Raw genomic sequence first — 25,659 nt, forward strand, 5'->3', positions numbered from 1 at the left:
TGCACCGTATTTGCATAGTTTTCTGTCGCTTTCGGTCGGTTAGACTTTGAAAACGCAAGTAGCCCGATGGAGCTGCTGCAATTTCAGGAGAAGGCATCAGTGAAATATCTTCACAGAAATTGTTCCTCTCCAAAAGATAGGGAAAACACTATATATCATCTGTCTGTAGTGAAAAAGGGAAACAGAGGGTGAAAATGTACAATAAAAACTGACATAAACACAGAAAAAAAATAACAAACATGCGCACATTAATTACTGAACGTGCTTTGGCTAGCAGTAGGTCACCATCATCCTTTATTGACATTTACTGCAACAGAAATTTCTTTTTCAAGACCACTGACCCAGGAAAATGTAACCCTCTAGTTATCCAACGCCCTTTAATTAGAGATGTCTCCAGAGATAATCTCACTCATGGCCCCTATTGTGAATCATTTATTTTCCAACTTTCCTTTTTATCAGCTGTCTGTCATCTTTACGCTTTTCGGTCCCAGCCCGGCGGAGCACCGCGGGCTTGTGGAACGCAGTTTATCCGTTAACTGGTTCTCCCCATCGCATTTCGTGGCTCGTGACATTTGGGGTTTCGCTCGTGAGCGCTGGCTGCTGGCCCCAGGATAATTTTCAGGAATCGCAGTTTTCCACTTGGTGAACGGGACCGTGGCGCCAAGCCCGGGGGTGGGAAAGGACTGGGAAACCCGCACCTTACACCCGCCGAGGCGAGGCAAAGGGCATGCAACCCTCTCGCCTTGGGGACACTTGACGGGGTTTTGTTTTTGTTTTTAGTCTCGGGAGCACTTATCTATTCTTGTGATGTTTGGCAGGGCTGACTCATGACTGTTGGACGCTTGCGGTCGGCAATATAAGTAGGATGAGGTTTCTCCGGGGGCGGAGCACAGTAAATATCACCAGGATCAACACCGAGGCTCACGCCGGCAGCGAGGGGTGACCGGGTGGGTATTTTTTTTTTTTTTTTTTTTGCCCGTGCCCCTCGTACCCTGCCCGCGGCCGTCCCTGGGTGACGGCCAGGCCTTGGCGGCGGGGCCGAGCCCCCGGCCTCCCCCAGGCGCGCCGCCCCGGGGAGGCGCACACCGCCCCCCGGCCACGGCCAGCGCGGCGGGGACGGGCCACGCCGGAGCCGAGATGGGGGTAGAACGGGGCGGGGCGGGGTGGGTGGGTGGAACGGGACCCAAATCGTCCCGCCGCCATGGCGCGTCCCCTCACCCCGCTCCCGCGCCTGCTGGCGGCGGACTACGGCTCCCAGAGCCCCCTGCGGCCCGAGGCGCGAGCCCCAGCGCGGGGTCCGACGCCCGCGGCCGCACGCATGCACGCACACCGCCCCCCCCCCCCTCCCGGTAAGAGCGGGAGGGGAGGGGGGAGAGCCCGCCCTGCGCATGCGCTGGCCGCTCAGAGCCGGAGGGGCGGGGCCGGGCGGGCGGCATGCCAGCGGCGCCGCTATTCTTGGAGCGGCCGTACGCCGCCGAGCGTGCGTAGGGGCCGGGGCAGGCGCGGGAGCGGGCGCTGCGCCGTTGGCGTAGCGTTATTGTGAATGGAGCGGGGCGGGGCGGGGCGGGTGGTGATGTCAGCCTTGCGAATGTCAACAATGTAGCGATTGAGGGGCGGGGGCGGCAGAGCCGGGCAGCAGCGGCCGCGGCGGCAGCGCAGCGCCGCCTCCCCCCCCCCCCCCCCCCCCCCCGCCCCCGGCCCCGGCCCCGGCCCCCCCCCCTCCCATCTCCGCCGGGCTGCCTCCGCCGCCGGCCCCGGGTGCCGCGCTCCGGCAGCCACACAGCCGCCGCCGTGCCGCTTCTTACCCCCCCCCCCCCTTCCCCTCCCCGCCTCCCTCCTTCCCACCCTCCCTCTGTTGCGGCTTTCTCTCCTCCTCCGGCCCCCCTGCCAGCCCCCTCCCTCGCTCCCTCCCTCCCTCCCTCCCTTCCCCCTTTATTTTTCTCCGCAAGACTTTGGCTCTGGAAGCAGCTGGTTCAAAGCAATCGCCATGTGATGAGCCTCTGGGTCGGGGCTTTTTTTTTTCGTTTTGGGGGGGGGGAGGGTGCAGGTTTCTGACCGCGGAGAAATATTAATAAGAATTTCCGAAACAACAACAACAACAGCAGCAGCAACAAGAGCAAACACCTTCCCCCCCCCCCCCCCCTCCCTTCCCCAGACCTCAGCCGTAACAGCTTCACCCGCCCACCCCGGGACCGCTCCACCCCGCCCTACGACCTCTTCCCCCCCCCCCCCCCCCCCTTCCCCTTCTCCCCCCTCCCCAGGGTGCAGCGAGAGGGGCGACCCCCGAAAGTTGCGCGGAGGCGAGGTGAGTGCGCCTGTTCCGCGGCTCGGCAGCCCCGCTGGGGACGGGGAAAGCGGGGGGCGAAGTTTGGGGAGGGGAGGCTGGCGGGAAGGGGCGGGGGTGGGGGGGCAGCGTGTTTTTTTTCCCCTCCTTCTCCTCCTCCCCGAGCAGCTGTTGCGCGGGGTTAGGCGGTGTGTGTGGGGGGGGGGGGTGAAGGGGAGGGTGTGGGTGTGCTCCTGCACCCCCGGCGCGGCCGCGGAGCTTTTTGGGGAGCACGGAGCGCTTAAAGTGGGAAACACGCGCGTTGCGTAACGGGGCGCGCGCGGCGGGCTTCGGCCGCGCCTCCCCCCGCGCAGCGCTCCGCGGGAACCCCGGGGCAGCCCCCCCCCCCCCCCCCAATCCCGGGGTACCCCCCCCCCACTACCCCCCCCCCCCCCCAGCCCCGCCACCACCTGCAGCCGCTCGGGGCGAGCGGGGGCACCGCGCCGCGCCCCCGGCCCTGCGCCGTCCCCTCCGTGTCGCGTGTGTGTCCGTGTGTCCGTCCCACCCCGCCCCGTTCCTATAGGTTCGGGGGGGGGGAGAAAGAGAGAGAGAGAGAGAGATGTGAACTCCGATAACAGTTTCTTGGATCATTAAAACGTAGCGTGTAGGCAAGGCGGTGCGCCGCGGAGACGCTGGCTGTCATGAAAGACGCGAAGTGTGAAATCATGCCTCTCCTTTTGTGGAGCAGGCTATTTTTGTAATGCGGCGGGTGTCTTGCTTAAAACGCTCCCAGCTATCGTGAGATCATCGTGCCCTTGCTGCTGGAGCCCCGGCACCCCCCCCTCCCCCCGGAGTAAACCCCCTTTTTCATTCTTTAGTGATAAATGCGAGGCAGGGATGACATCTTACTAGAAATACTCTTTAGGGTGTTGGAAAGATTGGGAAATTATGGGGTTGCTGTTTGCTCTACTTGAAGCCGTGTCAATGTTTTTGTGATGAAAGCCCATTCTCAAAGACTTTGGAACTGTCGCTGAACTTGTGACTGTTTCAATTTGGTATTGCGGGGCTCGAGCTAGAAACAAGTCATTTTTTTCAGGCTGGGAATTGTCCGAGATTCTGCTGTAGATGGTGGAATGCTCTGCAGTTTGAAGAGGGTGGTGGTGCTTGGGTAAATTGACTTCTTCAGGTATGTAAATACTGAAATTTGAGATAATTGCATTTGGTTAAATGGATAGAATAATGATAAGGTTGTCTGTTCGGCTGTTGTCTATGGGGCTGTTGTAGCAACAGCTTGAAAACGGTGTTTTAGGAGTCTTTACATCTGACAGATAGAAATAAAATTCCACTTCAGATGCGGGCTTTTTCTTTCAAAAGCCCGTGTTGCCTTTTGTATCCACCTGCCTACCCCCCGTCACCGGGATCTGGGCACTTGTGCAGCAAGATGGATCGGTGCCGTACTTCCCTGCGGTGTATTGAACCTGTGCTTTCAGCATCGTTTTTCACATTTGACCCTCCAGCTTCAAAGGATATGTTCTAAAGATGCTCTGCAAGAAATGGAAGGAAGCTGTGACTAATTGGAAAAGGATTGAAAAATTAGGATCATGGGTTTAGTTTTCCTGTTAGTTTGCTCTGCAAGGCTGGATGATCCATTCAAACAGATGTATGCCGGTACACTGAGCTGTCAAGTGGGCAAGAAAGGTCCCTAGTGGTTTTGGAGGTAGGATGGTTGTCGGGATATTTGGATATCTTTTGCAGAAATGCCTCACAGAAGCAGAGTGTGTGTTTCTGGGCAGCTCTGGTGTGTAACTTGTGCTTGGAACTACTACATTTTTTGAAAACTTTCACAATTGTGAGGATTGGATGGGAAAGTTGCACGACTGCTACACATGCTGGCAGTTCCCAACTGGTTAGTCATCAGCAATTGTTTGTGCCCGGATATCTCACACTGGGAACCAGTGCTGGGACAGGTGCCTCCAGGTCAGAAAAGGACTAGGAGTACATCCCAAACATGTGTTGGTATTAATGTCATGCCCAGTGGCGGGGTGCGCTGGTGATGTAGGTGAGAAAGACTCTTCTCCTTCCCTCTTTGCTTTCTGTCGTTCATTTTGCACCAAGAAAACATTGTCTGTTCGCTCTTCTGTGCTGGGCATGAAGGAAAGTTAGAGATAGCACCTGAGTTGCTAGCTGAGAATAACAGTTCAAATCCCAATAAATAGGCATTGACAGGACGCCCCTAATACGAGGGGATTCTGGTAAATCTTCGACATTGTAGAAGGCCTCAGAGGCTCATTGAAATTAATGAGTTTAATAAAATCCCCATGCTGTATAGCAGACTTGCGTATCTCTTTCTGTGTGCCCATAATTAATGACAAAGAGAGCTGAAAATAAAACCCTGTGTGGATGATGTGTAGTGTGGAATATGCGACAGAAGCTGCCTGCCCTCCCTTATTTTAAAACTTTCATTACTTGATTTTCGGTTCTGAAGTGTAATAGCTATCTTTCTTAATGAGGCTGCAGTGTGATTGCCAATTAGTTATTTTCCTTAAGGTTTTCTCTAAAATATCACCAGCCATGGGGAAAAAAAAAAAAAAAATTAGCCATCAAGTTTTTTGTTGTTGTTTTAAAAATACAAGAAGAATAAAAAGAGATGTTTTCTCATTGTGTGCCTGTGATATTCTTTTTGATTAGGATTTCACATATGCACAGATAAAGAGGAGACCTCTTAAAGCATAGCTAGGAGATGTTTATAGCACTAAGCTGAAAAATTAGATGTGTAACATTAATATATGCAAAATAATTTCAGTAGTAATGACATTTTTATGGAATAAACTGTTGGTGTAAATTGAATAGCATTTATTGTGTGACGCAAACAGAGTCTCTTGTGATTTTAATTTAGGTAGTATGAACATGGTTTATATATTCAAATCAAAATGTACGTGCCTTTTTACTCAAAGGAATGCTCTCTGAATGGCTTCTCAGTTTACAAGTTGCATGAATGTACCTGTAGTGTTTAGCAGATCTGACTTCTGTTTGAAGGCGTGCATGCTTCCGTCTTCTACCTCGGGGTCTGAATTTGCAGCTCGGCAAATTTTGGGTGTGATGGTCATATATTAGTGGTTTCTGGGTTGAAGTGTGTTAGGGGAAATATACCAGTCATTCCATGAATGTGTTGAAGAAAATTTGGATTTAAACTTAAAGCTTTCTTTAAGTCCGAGTTAGTCCTGCTGCTTTCAGTGTTCCTCCTGGGTACAGACGCTTTAAGAGAATGTGGAAGAGAGTCTTTCTGACACTGCAGTTCTCTGCTGATATTTTAGCAGGAGCCTAAATGATTTTGTTGTAGTAGCTGAATGGGCAGTGGATTCCTACCCCCAGTAACTCCCTAAGGTTTTCCAGAGCAGTGCTCAGACTACTTACTCAGCTTTTTACAAAAAATGGTCATCATTCCTTTAAATTCAGCCAAAAGACATCAACCTTGGCAGCTGCCTGAGTATTATGCGTTTGCTTGAAGCTTGCATCAAGATGATGTAAAATGTATGAATATAGCCAGCTGAGTTGCAATGTGTTCATTTTGCTTTTTAGTTAGGCAGAAACATCTTTGTAGTGGATTGAAAAGAGCACTACTTACTGTGCTACTGTTGGACTATGAATTATAATTTTAAAGCGGGCAAGCGGTGGAGTGCATACAAATGCCTTTGTGGCCAGTGATGGACTCGAAGCTCCTGAGTTACTAGAACTAATGGTATTGATCAAAGAGCGACCACATGTTCAGAACAGGTAAATAAAAAGGAACGAGGGAATAAGTTCAGGAAAACCTTTATGTTAAAAGTTTACATGTACGGCAGAACTTCGATCCGTCAAAAATCGGGCTCGGAAGACTCCTCTGCTTGATTGCATTGATCTTCGTGCAGAAAGAGCCACAGCAACAACCTGAAGAACGCCAGCTGCGCTGCACCAGCACCTCAGCAGGTCGATAGTCGTGTCCCCGTTTGGCTTGAAACAGGTTGCCTGCAAGAAGCTCCTTACGTGGGGTGGGGGCTGAGCTGCAGCTCCTGCGTGGGTGAGGGGGCTGCCAGGCGTGCAGCCCCTGTGTGCGTAGCCCCTCATCCCTCCCTGATCTCTGTCTCCGTTCCCCGCTTTGCTATTTACTCTTGCTTGGTGCAAACCTGCCCTCAGAGCAACCGGGTATGCTTTAGGTTCAGTGCCTCAAAGGAAGAAGAGAAGGAGGTGGTGACTGCAGGGGCAGGAGGCACCGGGACCTGAGGTACACCATTTTCTTCTTTTTAGTGTGAAAGGGACAGATTCTCCCAGATTTATTCCCAGAACCTATAATTTGCATACAACTTTCTCTGCTTTTGTATCAGCTGAACAGATGTTCGAAAAGCTTTTAGGGACAGAAAACCTGGGAATTTCCAGTTTACCCCCAGGAGGAGTTCAAATGGAAGCTGGAAGGTTATTTTTTTTGCTTCTGAGCTTTAAAAACGCTCAGCCGGGCTGCGATGAGTAGGTGGGTTTTGGTGCTTAGGTTGAGAAGGAGTCTCCCCGCTAAGAAAAACAGGAACTGTTTACTGCTTGTCACCGTGCAGGGCTTCTGGGCTGTGGAGCAGCAATTTTGTTTTTTTGAAAAGAGGAAAAGCAGTTACGTCTGTTTAAGTAAACAAAATGACCCTCGAGACTTAATCATAGCTACTTATTATAGCTGACATCCACTGAGGGTTTCTTTTTTTCTTTATTAGTGATCGCTTTAAAATTTAAACCTGAACTAGGAAAACAGGAACTGTAGGTGTGGAGGTTTTCCTTTACCCTGATTTGCATGCAGCCTGTTTTTTATTTAGCGGGTAGGTGTGTTCAGTGTATTTGAGAGCAATTGAACATGTCAGCAGTTTCCTACAAGCTGCTCTTGCTGACTCACGTGTCTGGTGCAGCTTGGAGCTACCCTCGCTGTAAACTATCCACAATAGGAGGCGCAGGCAGAGAGACCGTCAGTGCCGAGCCGTTGTTCAAAGGTTATTTTCAGTTCTCCGGTCACTGCTTTGCTGTGGTTTTCTTCCCCAGTAATATCAAAACACGCTATGTCATTTTGCCAGGCTGTGTTCTGCTGGGTGCGTAGCATAAAGCAGAAATTCGTTACACCGCTGCAGAGGTTGTGCTCAAAGTGCATCTGCATGCTACGGATGTTCAGCAGGGATAAACCTCTGGGGTTTATTTTGTTTCTCTTTTTGTGAATGGGTCATTACAAAAAAAAAAAAAATAATCCCCTCCAGCATTGTTCCCAATTTGGAGGTGGCAAGTCCAGCGTATGAATTGTGTTTTCCCTCGCCGACTGCAAGCTGGACAGTCTCCTATCCTCCACCCCTTTTTATGGGAGGAATCTTTAAAGCCAGCAAGGAACTCTGATTAAACTTTAAAAATCTGGTTTTAGCCATCTTTAATTTTCAGAATTTTGCTATTTCTTAGTTTGTTTTTTATCTCCTGTGCGGCAGTATCGCTGGCCATTAGCATGAAAGGATTCCTTCATCTGCACAAAGATGAAAACTTACTCTCTTGTACAACTGCTGCTTTATTTACAGACTCTATTCTGATTACTCATAAGGATCCTAAAACGATAGCTTCTGCTGACTGATGATTTTTTAACTGATCTTCATGTTGCAGTTTTTCTCTTCCCTCCTTTCTTCTTCCTTTCTTAGTCCATCACAAAAGCATTTGCAGAAGCAGAGTGAATTATCCATCTGCAGTTGTGAATTTACAGTCACAGAGTTCAGATTCTTAGCTGTCTTTGGTGTATTTTTCTTCTTTCTGTGGAATGGGGCGAAAAGTAAGCCATCTCTGAAAGTGTGATAAACAAAATCAGCTGGTATAAAACAGGCTTTAATAACAATAAGGTGAATTCTTGACACTTGTTTTGTTTTTAGTCAACTACTTCGACCAGTAGTGAATAGAAAACCACACTGAGAGCTTTGTAACACATGAAGAAAATGGGTGTTCTTGGTTTCCGCCAATACATATGACTCATCAGTATCAGCAGGGTTTCTACTTCTAATAATAAAACTGTGGAAGACCTTTAAAACGTGTGGTTTTGGCCCCTACTCTTAGTGAAAGGTTGGAAAATATTACTTTTAGGTTTGTTTTTTTTTTTTTTTTAATTTTTCAACTTATGGAAGCTTTAGTGATTTGCTGTGCAACAGTGGAAGACCTTATACCCTCCAAAAAAAAGCCTAATTGTACCACTGCTTGCGGTGCTAAAATCTTCCCCTCTCCTGTCTCCTCAGTGTTTCGTGTTTCACCGCAGTGAGTGTTGCTGATGCTTAGCCTCCATGTCAGAGATGCGCATCTGGAAAATATAATCTATTTATGCTGAGCGGGGGAAGACTTGGCATGCTACTTCGCCTCGCCAAGCTGCTGTTACCCACCTCTCTCCCACTCTGGTAAAGAGAGGGCAGTAAGATTGCTGAGTGACCTGTATTGCTGTTTGAGCTGGGGTCAGAGGATCTGGAGAGGAAAGTAAACAGAAAATAGGAGTTGAAGAATGAACGACAACTGCAGGATGTGTCTGTCATTATCTAGGAGGAAATGCACGTCTTCCAGTAATGAAAGTGATACTGAAAAAAGGGCAAATCAGAAAGTGATCTATTAAATTCTTCTCTTTCTCTTTTTAAAGTAATAATTTTCAGATGTGTTGGCATCCTTTTAGCTGTTTAAGTATGAGGCTGAAATCTTGTAAAGGCTCTGCCCCATGTTCAGTGCAGTGAAGCAACCCTTAGCCCGTACTGCATTTTGTTTGAAACTATATACCCTGTAGAACACAAGGTTATTTTGTTTTCATACAAGCAGAGCATGCCCTCCATGCTGTTACAACATATCAAATTTTAATTCTTTTATGCAAGGTAGTCTACTTTTAATGATAGTCCAGTCAGTGTCTCCTGGTCTGCTGCATTAATATATAGTGTTGCTGCCTGCTTTCAAGTTGCCTGTGGTTTTGTAAGATTTAAAGACTATAAATGAGGCAGAGCTAGTATTTTCATCCCTGTTAGAGTGAAAATTCCAACATTTATTAAACCTACATGTTTACTTTCTCTGTTATTGCAGTATTTATACTAGTAAGTTATTCCTTATAAGGATGTTGTGGTTCTTTGTTTCTTATTATTCTATTTTAAAAGCAGTGTGCTTTTTACAAAATCCACTCTGCGGCAGATTCTCAGTAAATCTAGACCTATCCCAGCTCCCTCAGTATCAGTGGGCATCTTTTACCACTAAATATTTAAATATATTTATGTAGTTAATTTGAATTGTGCTGAAATACCTTGGATGTGTTTGCTAGTTTCTTGTATAACCAGGCTGTGATGGAGAATCTTTGTCTTGTAGCTTCTTACTGGGAGAGGCAAACTAAAAATAGAGGCTCAGAAGCCTGTGGAGATGTAACTTTGAAACGTGAAAATCCAGTTGTTTGTTACATGGCAACAATAAGAGAGATTTTACTATTTTCAGACTGGTATAGCAGAATAGGCCAACTTCCAATTTAAGAGATTTATTTATGGACGGTTCTTACTGAAGTTCACAGAAGGATAATCAGTAAGGACTGCAAAATATGGTGTCAGTTGTTGTTCAGAGTTCAAGAAGGCATAGGTTCAGGGCTCTGATTTCAGCTTGTCTTTAGAAAATCATGCCATCAGAAGTGTGTTGATGGTCGAGTCATGACGAATGAATAACGCATCTTAATCTCATCCATGTTCTGAGCTCTGCTGACTTGGAAATGGGGCTTGTGTCCAAAATTGCTGAGGGCTGGACCTGTGAAGGGCAACAGACACTGTTGCTACTGGATTTTGAGACTGTGATTCTGCCCTGCATCATCTCCTCTCCTTTCCTTGCGCTTGTCCTGGCCTCTCTCGCATCCCACAGTGGGCCAGCCCTGAGAGCTAAATTGGCAGAAGATTATTCGCTGTATGTGTAAGGTTGGTTTTCTGCCAGTTGAATTTACTGCAGGGTCTGGCAAGGAACGGGGTAAGGAATCAAATTAAACCAAAATTTGTTAGAAGACCTAGAGATGACCAGGGGGCACCTGGCTTCCAAAGCGCATTGACCGTCACAGCATCGTGCCCCATCTCCTGAAGGTCACTGTTGTCTTGCTTTTGCGATGTGGGGGCCCTGCAGAAAGCCGTTAGCAGTTTGTGCCCAGCCTAACCTGTAGCTTGGCAGTAAGAGCTTGCTGCCAGGGCGTGAGAGGTCTGGGCTGTTCATTTTGTCTTGTGTTTGCAGCAGACAATTGAAAGAACAGTTAGAGGAAAACAGAACTCAACCAAGCAAGTCACCTACGTTAACAAAATGCAAAAGTACTATATTTTGCAAATACTTAAGTAACTGCTGTTATTCCCACCTGATTTTGGTTGCTCTTGACCTGACGTGACCTGGTTGTGTGACCTGTCTCCCAGCTGTGATGAGATCTCAAGAATTTAGATTTTAAACCTAAGTTATAGCTGAAGAGATAAGCAGACCTGGTGGCTGTGGAGAGTTTTTTGAAGCAGGTGGTTCCGCGATACTAGACCTTCAGGTCTTTCTTGCAACCTTTTATCACTCTGGGGATGGTGGCGAGTGTGTGCAGTTGGAGATGTTGAGTAGTGGGTTCAGCAGATGATCAGAGCCACCCTGATCGACTTGAATTCGCTTGGGTGAAGGAGGGAGTCAGAGCTGGTAACCTGTCATGCTGCTGGGTGCAGCACGGGAGGTTCTGCTTGGCTGTGTGCTCGTTGGACTTCGCTGAGGTATGTCAGTGAGCTAACCTGAATGTAAAACTCATGGTAAATGATAGAATCGTTGCCTAGTTTGTTGTAGCTGGAAGTTCATGGACAGTGCAAATATAAGCACTCTGCCATGAATTTTTTTGTTTGTATTTTCCCCCTTCTTGTTCCTTTTCATTTGTCTTATTATTAGACTAAAAGTAGAATCAGTGATTCATTCAGTAATCTGTTTCTTGGACAGTTAGTCATCTGCCAATTTGTGTTAACTTTCCACTTTGTTCAGAAAGTGAGTAATGCTTAATGCACTAACCACTAAATTCCAAGCTTGAAAAGCTGTGAGCATCATTCAGATCACCTCCAAACTTTCCCTTCAAAATTTTTACAGTTCCTTAAGATCAAAGCAAGTAGGATCTGGCATGCAGTGTGGTACAGCTACAGTCCAATTGTTTTGTCTAGCCGCAGTTATTAAAGCAAAACACAAGGTTGCAAATGTAATGCACAAGTTCTGTTGTTCACAAAGCCATGTATTACTTAATCAGTGTAATGCTGCTTGTGTTTCTTCGCAGCTCCTACTTTCAGTGGATAAATATTGCCTCCTTATTTCCCTCCCTCCCTCCCTGCCCAGACTGACATGACTTTGTTAATTTATATTGTTCCCTACCTCAACAGATTGTGATGCTATCAAGACTAATTTAGTGAAAATAGCTTGCAAGGAAAGCTGGAATTGGTATTAGCTGCCTTCTGCAAATATTTCTGGTGCTTTTTATGATTCTTTTTGGTGAGGAAAAAATAATTTTGCTGTTGAAGTGTTATCTATATGGAACTTGAAGCTATAAAGCCTTCCTGTAGCGATCGGGTAGATATTTTGATCTCAAGGTGATGCCAGTCATTTCTGAAGATGAACACAGTACTTGTTTGAATCACTTGAGAATTTTTTTAACTACTTTTTTTCTTTCTTATGGAAACTGGAGTAACGTAAAGAGTAACAAGGTCAGTAGTGTCACAGGAGAACTTTATAGGACCAAAGTCTTTACAGTCTGCTCTAAAATAACATGAAAGGGCCAACTACCATGCTCAGCAGCAAAGGAATTCAAAGTGCAGGAGAGACTTGACTGCTACAGGGAGGGTGTGCGAGGACGGCACGTAGGGTGGGGTGGAGGTGGTAAACACGGGTACCAAAAGTGATTTGCTTGGCTCCACACCTTCTTTGTTCCTTCCCCAGGCACCCGTCGTCCTCCCCATCCTCTGCAACCTCAGTCCCTCTCTTGCAGCGAAGTTGTCATCTCTGTGTGCAGTAATCCCTTGGTGCAGGTGATGAGGTGATTTTAGGGTGACCCTGGTGCTACAGTTTTGTAAAGAGGGAATGCAAAAGCCAGTGGATGGGAAGGAATAGACTTTGGTTGTAGGGTCTGTAGGCAGCCCGTGTCTGCCTCCTGCCACAGCATAACGGGGTCAAAGCAGAAGTCTCTTGTGCTCTGCTATTGTCAGAATAAGACCCAAAAAAAAAAAAAACAAAAAAAAAAAACAAACCAAAAACCAAATAAACAAAAAAAGATTTGGTATTAAGGAAAATGTAGGGGAAGATGCATTTCCCCATTCCTAAAATCCAATTATAGTCTGTGTCAATACCTGAAATGTCCTGGTAGGCGTGTTCCAGTGTGAAGAATTATGGCTTCTGAAAGGTTTTTCCTTGCAGTTTGACTTTGCACACCAGCGAGTTTGAATAGTTTGGTTAAGCTTTGGACAAACAGTCATACTGGGGATGCTTATTTGAACACCAGCTTCTGAGATTTGCCTGTCCTGATTATCTGCAGATTTTCCAACATCAGCAGTGTTAGTTAATGCGCTTGTCTCTTTAGACTGATTGAAACTATCATACTTCAAAAGTTACTTGTTTCTGGCTCAGTCTTAGTTTCAGCTGTTGAGCTTTTCAGGAGCGATGCTGGATTGGAATTTGAAAATTTCTTGGATATGTCTTCTCAGTTGGCTTAAGCGTGAGCGGAGCTTTCACCTGCTTTTGGTTGAAAGGCATCCAGGAGCCAACCTGTAAGAGTGCTGCTCCCCTGCCTGATTTCAAAGAAAAAAAATGAAACCCTGTAGGATTGCATATGGAGGGACCCAAAAGCTGTACCAGAATAGCCTGAGAAACTCTCTCTGTAAGATTAGCATATTACGAAATTGCTCCCTTGTTTGCCCAAAAATCTAAGTTTCCACCTTCCTAGGAGGCACTGAGCCAAGGGGGGCAGCAGCCCCATGAGGTCGGTGGTGCCGGTAGCCGGGCTCCCGAGCCCCCTCCGCTCTCCCTCGCCCCGCATAGGATCTCTGTGCCCACACCGGCGTTGCTTTTAGGTTTTGGATTTAAACCTTCAGAGCACTGTGAAGAAGCCTTCCCTCGCCTCTTTGCTCGTTTTGCAGCGGGGGGGAGAAGAGCGAGGGCTGAGGTCGGCGGTGCAGCTATCGCTTGGGTTTGGTGCGCTCCGTGCGTGCGTGACTCGAGCAATGGCTGATTCACCGCCTGAAGTTGGTTTGGGGTTTTGTTTTTCTGTTGTTGTTTTTTTTTTTGTTGGTTTTTGGTTTTTTTTTTTTTTTTTTTTTGTTTGTTTGTTGGTTTTTGTTTTTTTGTTTTTTTTTTTTTTGTTTTGTTTTTTTAAAGGAAGTAATCCACCCAGGGGTGAGAACTGGTGCAGTTTCGTTGGATTATGAGTAAACCAAAACTGCGAGAAATGCCTTGGCTTCCAGCCTTTCGTTCCTGACCTCCGGCAGTGCCGGGCGACAGACCTTGAGGGCTGAACTGACGCTGGAGGAGACGGGCACCTGCCTTTCACGGGGCCGTGTGGCATTTGGGGGATCGCTTAATCACTGGGTCTCAGGCTTCGGGGTTCAGGTCACCCGGACGGGGCAGAGGAGGCTGCAGGATTTACGGCCATACTTGGTCTAACACCTGGCACAGCTGCTTTCTTTGTCTGAGAAAAGTGAGATGAGAGGGAGATGACCAGGTGCCCGAGACCTTGTAGTTGTTGAAACCCAGATAAGGGCAGTGTTGACTCTTGCAAAGCTGAAATTGTATTCAGAGCATTTTCATCTGAGAAATTTTTACAGCCCCCCCCACTCCTTTTTTTTTTTTTTTTTTTTTTTTTTTCCTTGCCAACCTTCCATTTCTTTCCTGACTGTAAGGTTTAGGACATCCCCATGCATAGGACATCCCCGTCCTCTTGCGCATTGAGGTGCCCGAGGAGGTGCAGCCGGGCGAGGGTTCTCCCGGGTATTTATACGGGGTGTCTCCTGCCCCGACTCGCTCTGCAGGTGTGCTGCTCAGGCGGTTAAAGAAACCGCGAGTTGAAATGATCACCGGGGTGAAACAGTTTACAAATAGCTTTTCAGTGTTTGTTTTTATTTTTAGCTCCTTCCCCACCCATGGGCCCCTCCCCTGGCATATTGGTGAGGCTGAAACAGCTCAAGGAGGGAAAAATCATTGTTGCAGAATATGCAAAGCGCCCCAGGAGTTTCCAGAGGACCCTCAGAAAGCGAGTTACTTTCCTGATAGCAGAGATCTTGCACCTCTTCCTTCCATGAGCCCCACTTGTTCCCTTCTGCTCTTTTCTTACTTGGGGTTTATGGGGGTAAAACTTCTTTTTCTGTGGCTGCTGGGTTTCTTGGGGAGGGTTTGTTTGTTTTTTGTTGTTTGTTTTTTTTTTTTTTTTTCTTTAAAGGACTGACAACCGATGAAGATACAGATTGCAATGTATTTGAAGCTGGTGGAGGCAGGATGCCTTTTAACACCTATGAAGAGAGCCGCCTGAGCCAGGTCCTGCTGCCAGCCACTGGCCCCCAGTGTTCCCAGCAGCACGGTCCCTGCGCCTGGGCACCTTCTCTCAGGCACTTGGTGTGTGCCCTTTTTGCCAGAATTTTAGCTTATCATAGAGAAGTGATCTCAACCATATTGCCGCATCTGAGCATGAGAGGAAATTTAGACATTTCTCACTTTTTTTTTTTTTTTTAATTTATTTTCCTAACTCACGTTCAGTCGCTTATGGAAAATCCTGGTCAAAAGGGTGAAATTTCTTCACTGGGTTTCTAATCTCAAAACCACAGCTCCCAATACCCAGGAGGCACTAGTGGTAATGCCCTGCTTACAGCTTTTTTCCAGCACTGTGTAGGTGTGGGTAGGCGCGTGGGGGGCGGGGGAGAAAGGGAAAGGGCACGAACGGGATGGAGAGGTCTCTCTTGCCCCTTGGGCTGCTTTTTTTTTTTTTTGTTTGTTTGTTTTTTAAATAAAGAGAAAAGAAAGCAAGCCTGGCTGCCTGCAAAGTAGGTTAACCATTGCAGAAAGACTCGGCGCTGGTGCTCCACGTAGGTATTCTCACACGTGTGCCGGCGGCTGCGTGCGTACGCAGCACAGCTGGAAAGTATGTGGGAGCGCATCGGCTTCCTCTGAGGCTGCTACAGGTGGTCAGAGGAGGGTGGGGGGCAGACGGGGAGATGCTCGGGGCGAGGTACGATACCCACTTCCTCTGGCGTGTGTTGTCGTGCGCTGGAACCCGCCGACAGCCGGGCGGCTGCTGGGTCGCGCCTGCGGTACTTCGTCTTTGCTCTTACTGATTTGCTGCTGTAGGTTTATGACTAAGGTTGTGGTCGAATATGCCCTTTTTAGGTATGCAATGTGTTTAAATTTAATCTAGTGTTGCATTTCTTCTTTTTTTTTTTTTTTTTTTTTTTTTTTTTGTGTGTGTGTGTTTTGCCATGGCCTTTTCTACCTTTAAAAGTTTCCACAACTTTTAGAAGGCAAGAAGCATAACTTTATTTTAAAAGAAAAGGTTTTCCCTTATCGTTACTCGTTAGCTATGAGTAGACATTTTTTACCTTCCAAAGATAATATTTGAAGTTGAATAATTTCATAGCCTTTAAGGTTTAAATTTCTGAAACAAACTGTTGGTGAGCCTTGAAAATAAATAAAAAGAAAGCTTAAACACCTGTTATTTGCGAGGAGACTCTCTCTCTTTAGACGAGATGCCTTTCCTCTGTGACCATACCCCAAGAAGCTTGGTGTTAACATTTTCAAGTACAGATTAATTACCTTGTAATTTTGAAGCCTTTACTTGAGGGCCTGTGATTTTCTTTAACTGTTCAGGTGCTGCTTAATGTCTCGGATATTTGTTGAGTGTATTGCATGTGTGCTCATATTCCCTTACATTTCAGATGAAACGCTATAGCCTAGCAAGCTACACTGCCATCACACTAATGGTGAAGATAAAATAGCACGTGCTGGCTTGGGGAGGAGGTGGGAATGGAAGGGAGCAGACCTATACTTATACGTACATCTGATTGATGTAACACCCTTCTTTCTTAGCAGAATGTACAGCTTTAGTGCCTACTGATAACCTTTTTTTCAGTTCCTGTCCTGTTCTGCCATGATGGGGTTTACCTGCTCCTCTTCCTGGTGAAGAAAAGGGTGTTTTCCCCATGGAGGTACCTGGAATATCTGGCATCAGCTCGTGGTTGACAGGAGCTCCAGATGCTCTGCTCCACTGGAGCTTAAGCAAGTTGAGCTGTCAGATGTAGCTCTTAGATATCAAACAGAGGTTTAGAGCAGTCTTTCTGATGTTTGTGCCACCTTGTATCTTGTTGTTAATTGAGACTGCAACTAGAGGACCCAACAGTAGTTCTAGACTGTGTGTTTGATGCTTTTGAAAACAGATACACATCTATTGTGGAAGTGTTAAGTCTCGATACATGTTTTGAAAAGGAGTGACTGTAGGGAAATCTAATGCCCCACAACTATGTGGAGAGATGTGAACCATTAGCAAAGTTATATAAAATTAAATTAATTTGGGAAAAGGTGCTGAAACTCTCATAGCAATTTGGCTCAAGTTCATCTGCTGCAGAAAGACTGCTTACCTGTCATTTTTTGTGTGTATTATTTGCTTTGGACCCGAGGTTGACTGTCTTTGTAATCCTGCAGTTTGCTTGCCAAAGTCCTTGTAGAGACTGGGTCTCCTGGGTGTCCCTCCTTGAATGCTGGAGGAGCTCCGGGAGCAGCTCGAGTAGGAGGTGCCAGTCCTCTTCCAGAGAATTTGCTTCTCAGTGCTGCCTTGGGGCTGCCTTGCTGGTGGTCCTGGGGGCTCAGCAGCTCCTGTAGACTTCACCCATCTCAACACGGGCAGGACGATGGCCAGTCCCTGCACCAGCAGAGCCCTCGCACCTCTTGGGCGACTCAGTCCATGACTCCCCCCTGAATTGCTCAGGGGGCAAAGACTGGCTGCCCTGATTTAGGTTTGCAAAAAGGAACAAGGTGAGGGAGGCAGAGTTGAAATAGCCACAAAAGTGGTGTGCAGCTGCGAGCCTTGAATCATTGGATTAGAAAGCGAGAGAGAAGGTGGTGCAAAGCCAAGAAGCAGCTGAGAAAAAAATCAGAAATTACACAAAGAGTAAAAAATGAGAAGACAGTCAAAGCCCTGTCCTCTGGCACACTGGAGGGGGGAATATATGGGAATATATAACTAAAACTCCTATGTCAGAGTAGGTGATGTAGGAATTAAAACACATACCTGTTCCAAGTTGCGGTATTTAACCTCACTTTAAATTAACACTACCCAAAAAAGAGCTGCTTGCATACAGGAAACCATGTTTTTGACTAGAAGATACAGTAAAAAGACAGGGTGTGGCATACATGTGCCTAATTCTATGAAAGCAAAAGGAGAGAGTATGCAGAGTATAGTGAGTGAATCCATGTTACTTCTCTCCCTTTTTCAAAATGAGTTCAGAACGCATTGTGCTCTCAAGACACGACACTGAGACTTGAGTAGTTGGTGTGAGCATTACAATGTGCCGTTTAAACTCTGCCATTTTGCCATTGATTTGGTGAAAAAGGGACTTCACAGTTGCAGGGAGTTTTAAAACATTTGAGTCCCCAGAGCAACACAATCATTTAGTTCAGCACGCAGAATTGCATGCTGACCAGAGGCACATGGCAAGTAAAATTCTAATTTATTTTATTTTTTAGAGGTCCTACTGGTAGACATAAATGGAGCAGATCGAGGTCTCACTGTGGTTGCAAGCTGTGGCAGAAAAATTAGTACCACACTTTCCAGTGGAAGCAGAGCAAAAATGTAAAGTCTGCCAATTAAATTGGAAACAGCTCTTAATTTCCCCTCTCCTCGTCCTCCCCCGAAGGATGAATGGCTTACTCTTCTGGATGGAACTTTGTGTAATGACTCATAATTTTATATGGATTAGTGTGAATATGTAGGTGAGGGAGATGCTGGTATCTGAGAAACTATATATAGTGTCTAGGAGAAGTGTCCTGGAATGCAGAGTAAATGAGCATTTGATCTATTTCTCTTGCTGAATTAACGGAAACATAAATGCAGAATATCTTTCTCCTGTTACTCCCTGCCCTAACAGTTGTACTTGGCAGATACAAAGGAGGTTTATGATGAGCGGAGAATGTGCCTGTATCGATAACTGAACTAGCTGCTAAAATAAGGGTATCCCTTTTGCCCTGTCTGAAATACGTATGGACAGGGCACCAGGAACCAGAAGCGTGACACTGCAGACATCATCAGTGAGCATGCAAAGTTTCTGTGGTACCCTTTGTGAGGTGGTTATTGTTCCAGTAGGTTTTCAGCAGGGAAAGAAAGGCCCTTCCACTTCTTTGCTCTGTGCATCTTTGGTGGGATGATGCTCATCCGTGGGCAGGACCCAGAGGTAAGAGCATCACAACACCGTGCTCTTCTGGCAGCGCCTTAGCATGCCTTGTGTTAGAATGTGTCACCCTTGTACCTGCTGCTGTAAAGCCGTAGGTAGGGCAGCCGTGTCTGTGCTGGGCTAAGCCAAAATCTCATGTGTCTTCAGTAATCTATAGCTGGTAGCTTGAAGCTGAAAGCATGGGTTCACATGGGGCTTCTCCAGAGGACTGCAAAGTTTTCCATCTCAAGGCTCCTGTTTCATCCCCTCCTCTGCAACCAATTATTCTGTCCACTTGCACCACAATAGCTGCACCAGTAGGGATGTGATCATCCCCCTGTACGTGGCACTGGTGCGACTGCACCTCAAATACCATGTTTAGTTCTGGGCCCCTCACTACAAGAAAGACACTGAGGTGCTGAAGTGCATCCAACGATGGGCAACAAAGCTGGTGAAGGGTCTAGAGCACAGGTCTTATGGGGAGTGGCTGAGAGACTTGGGGTTTAGTTTGCAGAAAAGGAGACTCTTTATAACTGAAAGGAGATTGTAGTGAGGTGGGTGTTGGTCTCTTATCCGAAGTGGCAGGATGAGAGGAAACAGCCTCAGGTTGTGCCAGGGGAGGTTTAGACTGGATATTAGGAAAAATTTCTTCACCGAAAGGGTTGTTAAGCATTGGAGTGGGCTGCCCAGAGAAGTGGTTGAATCATCATCCGTGGAGGTGTTTAAGACGTGTAGAGGTGGCACCTAGGGACATGGGTTAGTGGTGGACTTGGCAGTGTTAGATTTACCATTTGACTCGATGATCTTAAAGGTGTTTTCCAACTTAAATGATTCTATGATTCTAATAAAAGCCCTATCAGTGAAACATTCAGGTCAGTAAAAAAGAGACTTCTTAAAAAGATATTTCAAATTCAGCCATTTCACTGTGTTGCTCATAAGGCTACAGAAATTTAAGGTGGAAAAAGTAAGTCGTCAGTGAATTGTGGTAGAGAAAAGATGGGATCAAGCAGGCAGGGGAAGATGGAAATGTACTGAGCTGTCATTGCTACAGATACATACAATGGGGCCTACGCCCTTCAGTGTTGTTTTACCTTAGTTTGCAGCGATGCCATTTGCTTCCCAGAGAAAATGGTCTTTTACGTGAGTCTCCATTAAGGGCAAAAAGGAGAGAGAAGACTGTTCTTATGCCCTTGTATGACAGTCGTACCTTAAAATTAGGCCTTATTTAAGGAACTGCCCACTTTGAGCAGTTGTCCAAAAATCTGATGTAGTTGGGTCCTCCTTTTTAGATTGTTCACCATAGCTTACTTCAGTATTTAATTGCAGGGACCTTATTTTTGCATCTCAAACTTGGAAACATGTATTGTGCTAGCATAACAACAGTTATTAGGTAGGAAGACTGAAAATTCTGAGGTCAATCCTGAGCTCCTGGCCTCTGCTTTCCCTTGGGAGTATCTTGCTGGTCTTCTCTGGGAGGACCGTGGCTGTGGAGTCTCCTCAGGTCTCTGTAGGAGAAAACGTTGGTTTTCCCTTTGAGCAAGATACCACATGAGGCTTACTCTCAGGGTGCCATGATACCTTGGGAACATTTTCTGGGGAAGGGGAAATGCATTTACATTAAAAACACACCACCAGCAACAACAAAAAGAAGCAGTCGCTTCTCATATAAGTGGGGGGGGAATCCCACAGTGTCTTCAGAGAAGTAGACTTATTTGGTCATACGCAGCATCTCAGACCTCCCACCATCAGAAGTTGGGGAGGCCTGACTGCCATTTTAAAACTAGTACCTGGTGTGGAACAGCGTTATATTAAAATCTTATTGCCTAGAAACCCAAACATGGAGAAACCAAGGATTTATGTAGTTTGGTGTAATTTCTTGAAAAGAGATTAGAACTCTAGTGTTTGTCTTGGATCCTCAATGCAAGGCGCAGGAGGGAGCAATGAGGGTATTTCATGATTAATGAGCCTGTCTGCATATGTTTCTCTTGCCACTTGGCATTTAGTAGTCTCAGTGACCTAGCTTTTTATTTCATTTTTCTCGTTGGCGTTCCCAGCAGTAGTCTCTTGAGATGCAAGGATCTGCCCTCAACCAGCGGGTCTCTTCTTGGCTGTGAGGATGTGGGCCAGTGTACTATCCTTGGACTCCACCAGCCAAGTAGGTTAGCGCTTCTGTCCCATTCCTACCATCACTTCTTTTCTTCTCTGCTTTGGCACGAAACAATTCCTACAACACATAAAGCCATCACCCTCACCTTGAAAAGAGGGTCCAGTTAAGATGGGGAGCAGAGCTACGCTGAAATAGTCAGCCTAACCAAGAACAGGTTAATTTGGGTGCCGTAGGAGTCTAGCCAAACAAAGGCCATAGGAAGAAGCACTCTTCAGCTGTCTTCCCCTGTCCTCAAAAGAGGAGAAGCTCAAAGTAACGATGCATTGTTCCTGGCACTTATATGGGAAAGGAAGAAAGGGTCGCAAAGTGCGGTATGGACCAAGCAGCACAGTCTGTTGCAATCAGAGTTTTTTTCCTTTATGGATCTGTGTAATTTTTATGGATAGGGAGGGGTTTGGCACAGACATGGGACTGATCCTTCATCTAAGACAGTGCAGAGAACATCTGACACTGAAGATAAGCAATTTATCCTTTCAGATGGGAGCTTTCTCAACTGGTGGCAGGCCATATATGGCACATCAATAGCTCTGCCTCCCCTGGGGTTTCTCCTTGCAGCTGCAGACCATGTGCTTGTGTATGTGTGTGCGCTCACCAAGGAGGTGGTGGTGGGGAGTATTTAACCAGCTGCAAATCAGTGAAGCAGTGTAGGGGAAACGATTTCCCTTGGGCAGAGGAACGGCGAGCTAGAGCAGAGTCTGAGTTTGGCAGGCCCTCCGGGGGTTCAGGGAGCCCGTGCCACCGCTCTGCCGTGGCTCACCTGCGCTAGTGAAGGGACTCCCAGTTGTCAGGTCCCATGGAAGGAGCCCTAGGTGCTCTACAACCACTACAATAACCGTTTGTGTCCTTTCCTTGGCTGCTTTGACCAATGTGTGGAGGGGCTGGACAAGAAAAGTGGGAACAGGGAGTTGGAGCATGAACCGATGTCTCTGCAGAGCAAGAGCAGGGCGATGGAAGACTACTGAAAAATAAAGGTGTGCTGCAGGTCAGGCGGCAGCTCTCCAGGGGCTGGAGCATGAGAAGAGCATGCTTTTGCTCTTCTGGCAGTAAGGGCTTACGATTCTTTTCCCGCCTCTCCTTAATTGGAGAGTAGTCAAAAGAGAAGTCATCTGATGAACCTGCCAGAGGCCCTTCTTTTTGCTTCTGCCCAGCTGAAGAGGCAACCGTAAAAGTTTCCCCATTCATTTCTAACTCTTTTCTTGGCTGTTGATGCATGAGCAAGTTCAGTCTATGACAGTCTGTTTTCTTCATATACAGGCAGTCTCTCCTATACAGTAAATATCTTTTGTCTTTTTCTAACCCCTGGGTACAACACACCTGTTTGCTACAGTGATGTGTGTCATTTTAACTAATTGTGCTTAAATGGAGGAAGTCAATGAGTAGATGAAGAGTTTTAATTTAACTGAAGCCATTCAGGAAAAGCAGCTGGATATGCATACGTCCTGATTCCACCCCACGCTTGACTAGTTTGGGAAGTGCTGCGGCGAGCAGCCGGCACGGTGAGTTTTGTCACCTGTGTGAGTGGCTGGATGCTCGTCACGGGGCTGCGGAATGAAGCGTGCTTAAGCGTCTGGGGCAGAGAAAGTGGCTTAGCTTTGTTTTTACAGAAGAAGCCTTAGAGGTTTGCATGAGCCTTTTCTGTATCCCGGTGAGTAACCCAAAGGGGTGAGGCCTTCCAGGATAGAAGCTACTGGAGAAAGTTGCTAGCTGGCAGCCTCATGCTTTGGGGCATAAGCATCCTCCTAAGAGCCTGGTTTCTAGCAGGGGTGGGGGAACTGAAGTTACAGGATGAGGTAGATTTTGCTGTGATTGACCAGTGTTAGTTTTCTTGTGCCTTACCCTGAAGCTGCTGCAGCTCTGCTACCTGAAGCTGATGGTGGGGTGGACCATGAGTGTAATCTGAGAAGGCATTTTCTTATGTACAGTATATCATACTGTTACTATTAAACATGGCCAGTGTTTCCTCTGAATGGTACATCTGGAAGTCTTGTAAGAAATTATATAAACTAGAAGTACCACTGTGTGGGGATGAAAGTTAGCAAAACTAAACGCAGTGTATTACATCAGGCAGACCACGAGTCCGTATCCAGTGAAATAGATAAGGGGCTTGCCATTGATTGGTAGGATCACTGATATACCACACAGAGCTGTGCAGATTTAGGGCCTATCTCGCTCCAAATGGAGTAGAAGAGCTATAGTCAACATTAGCACAAAAGCTGCCATTCCCTGTATGGGATGGCTATGACCATGCTTTCAAGCTCTGACCCAATTAATGAAACAATTTTCAATGTAGTTTTTTGATAATTATTTTCTTGGCCTGGGAAAGGTGATGTTTGAAAATCAGCTGCTCATAAATACTTATTAGTGAGGGCTTGGTGACCTGGATAGTATTGTACTGGTCTGAAAAAGTTATGGCAGAGTTGTTCCAATATATTTCCTCTTGGATCCTGAATATGAGGAATACCATAGAGGTAGGATGGTACACTAGATATAGCCCTATTAGTGAAATGAGGAGGATAATTGGCCCAGCAATGTTGATGTAAAAAAAAAAAAAAAAAAATCACCCCTTTGGTGTAATGCTTTTGATAGGTCAAGGGGATGGCAGAGAGATTGGGACAGGTCATAACATGGAAGTGTGAAAGTCGCCATTTACTGTTGAGTCCAGCAAGGAAGGTACCCTATTTTGTTCATATTGCATATATTGTACTTTTCATTTCTTACAGAAAAACAGATGTACCAATTTTAATGTACTGGACCTTTGCTTAGTAATGTATCATTTTTCTGGGAAAACCTATACATAATAGCATTGTTTTAGTGGGCACAAGCACATGTTTAGTTTTAGTGGGCTACAAGCACGTTTTGGACAGGACATGTTTTGTGCACTGCGTGTGGAATTTTATATAGCAATTGTCCTCTTTGCTTTTGTGGGTAAATTTTTTAGCACTAAAATACCGAGCTCCAACACTGTACTTCATTGTTAGACTCACTGACCTTTGCCTTTAGTTGGAAAGGGGGCAGGAAATCTGTGTTTCCTAAAAGCTGCCTGAAGTCACAGAAGAAAGCAGTATCCCTTCTGCTAGCAGCGTACAAAATGACCTCTCGGTGCAAACAGAAATAACTGTGGCCACATGAAAGCCATATGGAGGCTTGGCTGTGGGAAATCAGCGATGATGGGAAGCAAATAAACAACAGGGAACTGGATGTTAATGTTGGTTGTGTCAGATATGTAAACTTGTGTAGGTTGCAATAGTTCTGCTGATCAGGATCTGCAACCCATCTCTTACCAGAGCAAGTGTGAACCCATGGAGCAGAGGTACACGCACTGCTTCAGTGGCAAGATCCCGTTGTGGGCAAAGGGAAGGTGGTCTTGCAGGGAAGGGATATGAAAGTTGTTGCCTCTTCCCTGACTCTTGAACTGTGTAATAAAACAAAAAGCAATCCAAAAGGGTGAAGACAAAACATCTCAGCCTCTCTTGCCAGTTGGAGAACTGCTAATAATGTTTATAGTCTTGAAACAAAAGACAACAAAACAAGTAACTTAAGAAAAAATCCATCATTCTGACAAAAATAGAGCTTTCAGCTGGTTTTTTTGGTTTTGTTTTTTTTTTTTTTTTTTTTTTTTTTTCTGAGCCTGTGTTTCTCCAGCCAATCAATCCTGTTACTGAATAAAACTCTGGAAATCAACTTAACAAGATTAATGTCTGTAAATATTTGTAAAACCTATGTGTTATACAGTCTGATTAAATGAGATTATGTTGTGTTTATAATATTTCCTCGTATTTTGTACCCAGTCTGGTCTAAAATTGAATAGTTTTCATTAATTTTTCTTGGTTGTTTAATGCTTAAACCAATAAGTTACAAATCCGCATGACTGCCCACTTATTGTTACACTCAGAATAATTGCACTGAGTCACTGTGCATGGACTCAGATTGCCATAGGGTGTTAATACTTGATATTTAAGCAAGCATGTTTATCTGAAAGCTGGCTTGTCAGTCTGTGGAATGCGGTGTTTACTACATGAGGTTCAGCCTAGAATGATTGCAGTTAGGAGTTGTAGTCTGTGATCATTAATAATGCATAGAATTACTGTTCCTCTTTTCAGGGGTGCTAGGGAAATGATCTGCTAAATGTGGGAAAATAAATGCAGGGAAAATAAGTGTTAGGCTTTGAGAAAAGGGCTTTTGTGTGCACTTAGTACAGTCTTAAGAGACATTTTTTCTTGCCTTTGCTTTTTTTTTTTTTTTTCTTGTCCCAGTAGGTATCTGGTTTTTGTCCATGATCTGTCTTGAATGTGTTGTTCAATCAGAGGAGAATTTGGGGTTATGCAAGCTAATAATCAATTCCCTTCATAAACTGAAAGATCCATTTTTTCCTGTCCAAGTTTATTTCCAAGGTTTAGTTCAAGTGTTTAGTTCCAAAGACTGATGTAAAGGTTTTTCCTAGTGAAATGTTTCTCTGTGGGAGAAAGAACCCCAGGGAAACCAACATTTGAAATGCCATTTCACCTTCATTTATTTTGCTAATGTGTTTGCAGGTAGTTAAAACTCTGAGAAATACAGTGCCAGCATCACCTCTGGAGTGTGTTTTGCAGAAGAAAAACAAATAATGAAGGCGGGTAACGGCTGTTAGGTTGCTTGTGCTTTCTGTTGAGAGGCCGTTCACCATTCCTGAAGGAAACAACTGATGCTCTGCAAACCCTTGGCAGGCAGCTGAGAGCAGAAAACCCTTCCCCTAGCAGATAACCTGTTCCAGCAGACGAGGGGCTGCCCCACGGGGCCCGTGCTGGTGGGTAAAGTCTGCAGAGCTTTTCTTCCTTGAG

General features: G+C 46.0%; 1 protein-coding gene across 8 annotated transcripts in view; it reads left to right on the forward strand.

Moving 5' to 3' along the window:
• The first annotated feature begins 305 nt into the window (after nucleotides 1–305).
• The window catches only part of BACH2 (BTB domain and CNC homolog 2), a 198,292-nt gene continuing 172,938 nt past the window's right edge, over nucleotides 306–25,659 (forward strand). For 3 of the 8 annotated variants that reach the window (XM_042803527.1, XM_042803530.1, XM_042803529.1), the window contains exons 1-2: nucleotides 2,222–2,305; nucleotides 3,360–3,449. The gene's annotated coding sequence lies outside the window, so the exon portion shown is untranslated. Of the gene's footprint in view, nucleotides 948–2,196; nucleotides 2,306–3,359; nucleotides 3,450–10,970; nucleotides 11,017–22,038; nucleotides 22,339–25,659 lie in introns of those variants that run through there. The other 5 variants (XM_032989902.2, XM_042803531.1, XM_042803528.1 and 2 more) reach the window with 5 other exon arrangements.

Source organism: Tyto alba, unplaced genomic scaffold (genome assembly GCF_018691265.1).
Source record: "Tyto alba isolate M040663 unplaced genomic scaffold, T.alba_DEE_v4.0 Super-Scaffold_40, whole genome shotgun sequence".
NCBI classification, from domain to species: domain Eukaryota; kingdom Metazoa; phylum Chordata; class Aves; order Strigiformes; family Tytonidae; genus Tyto; species Tyto alba.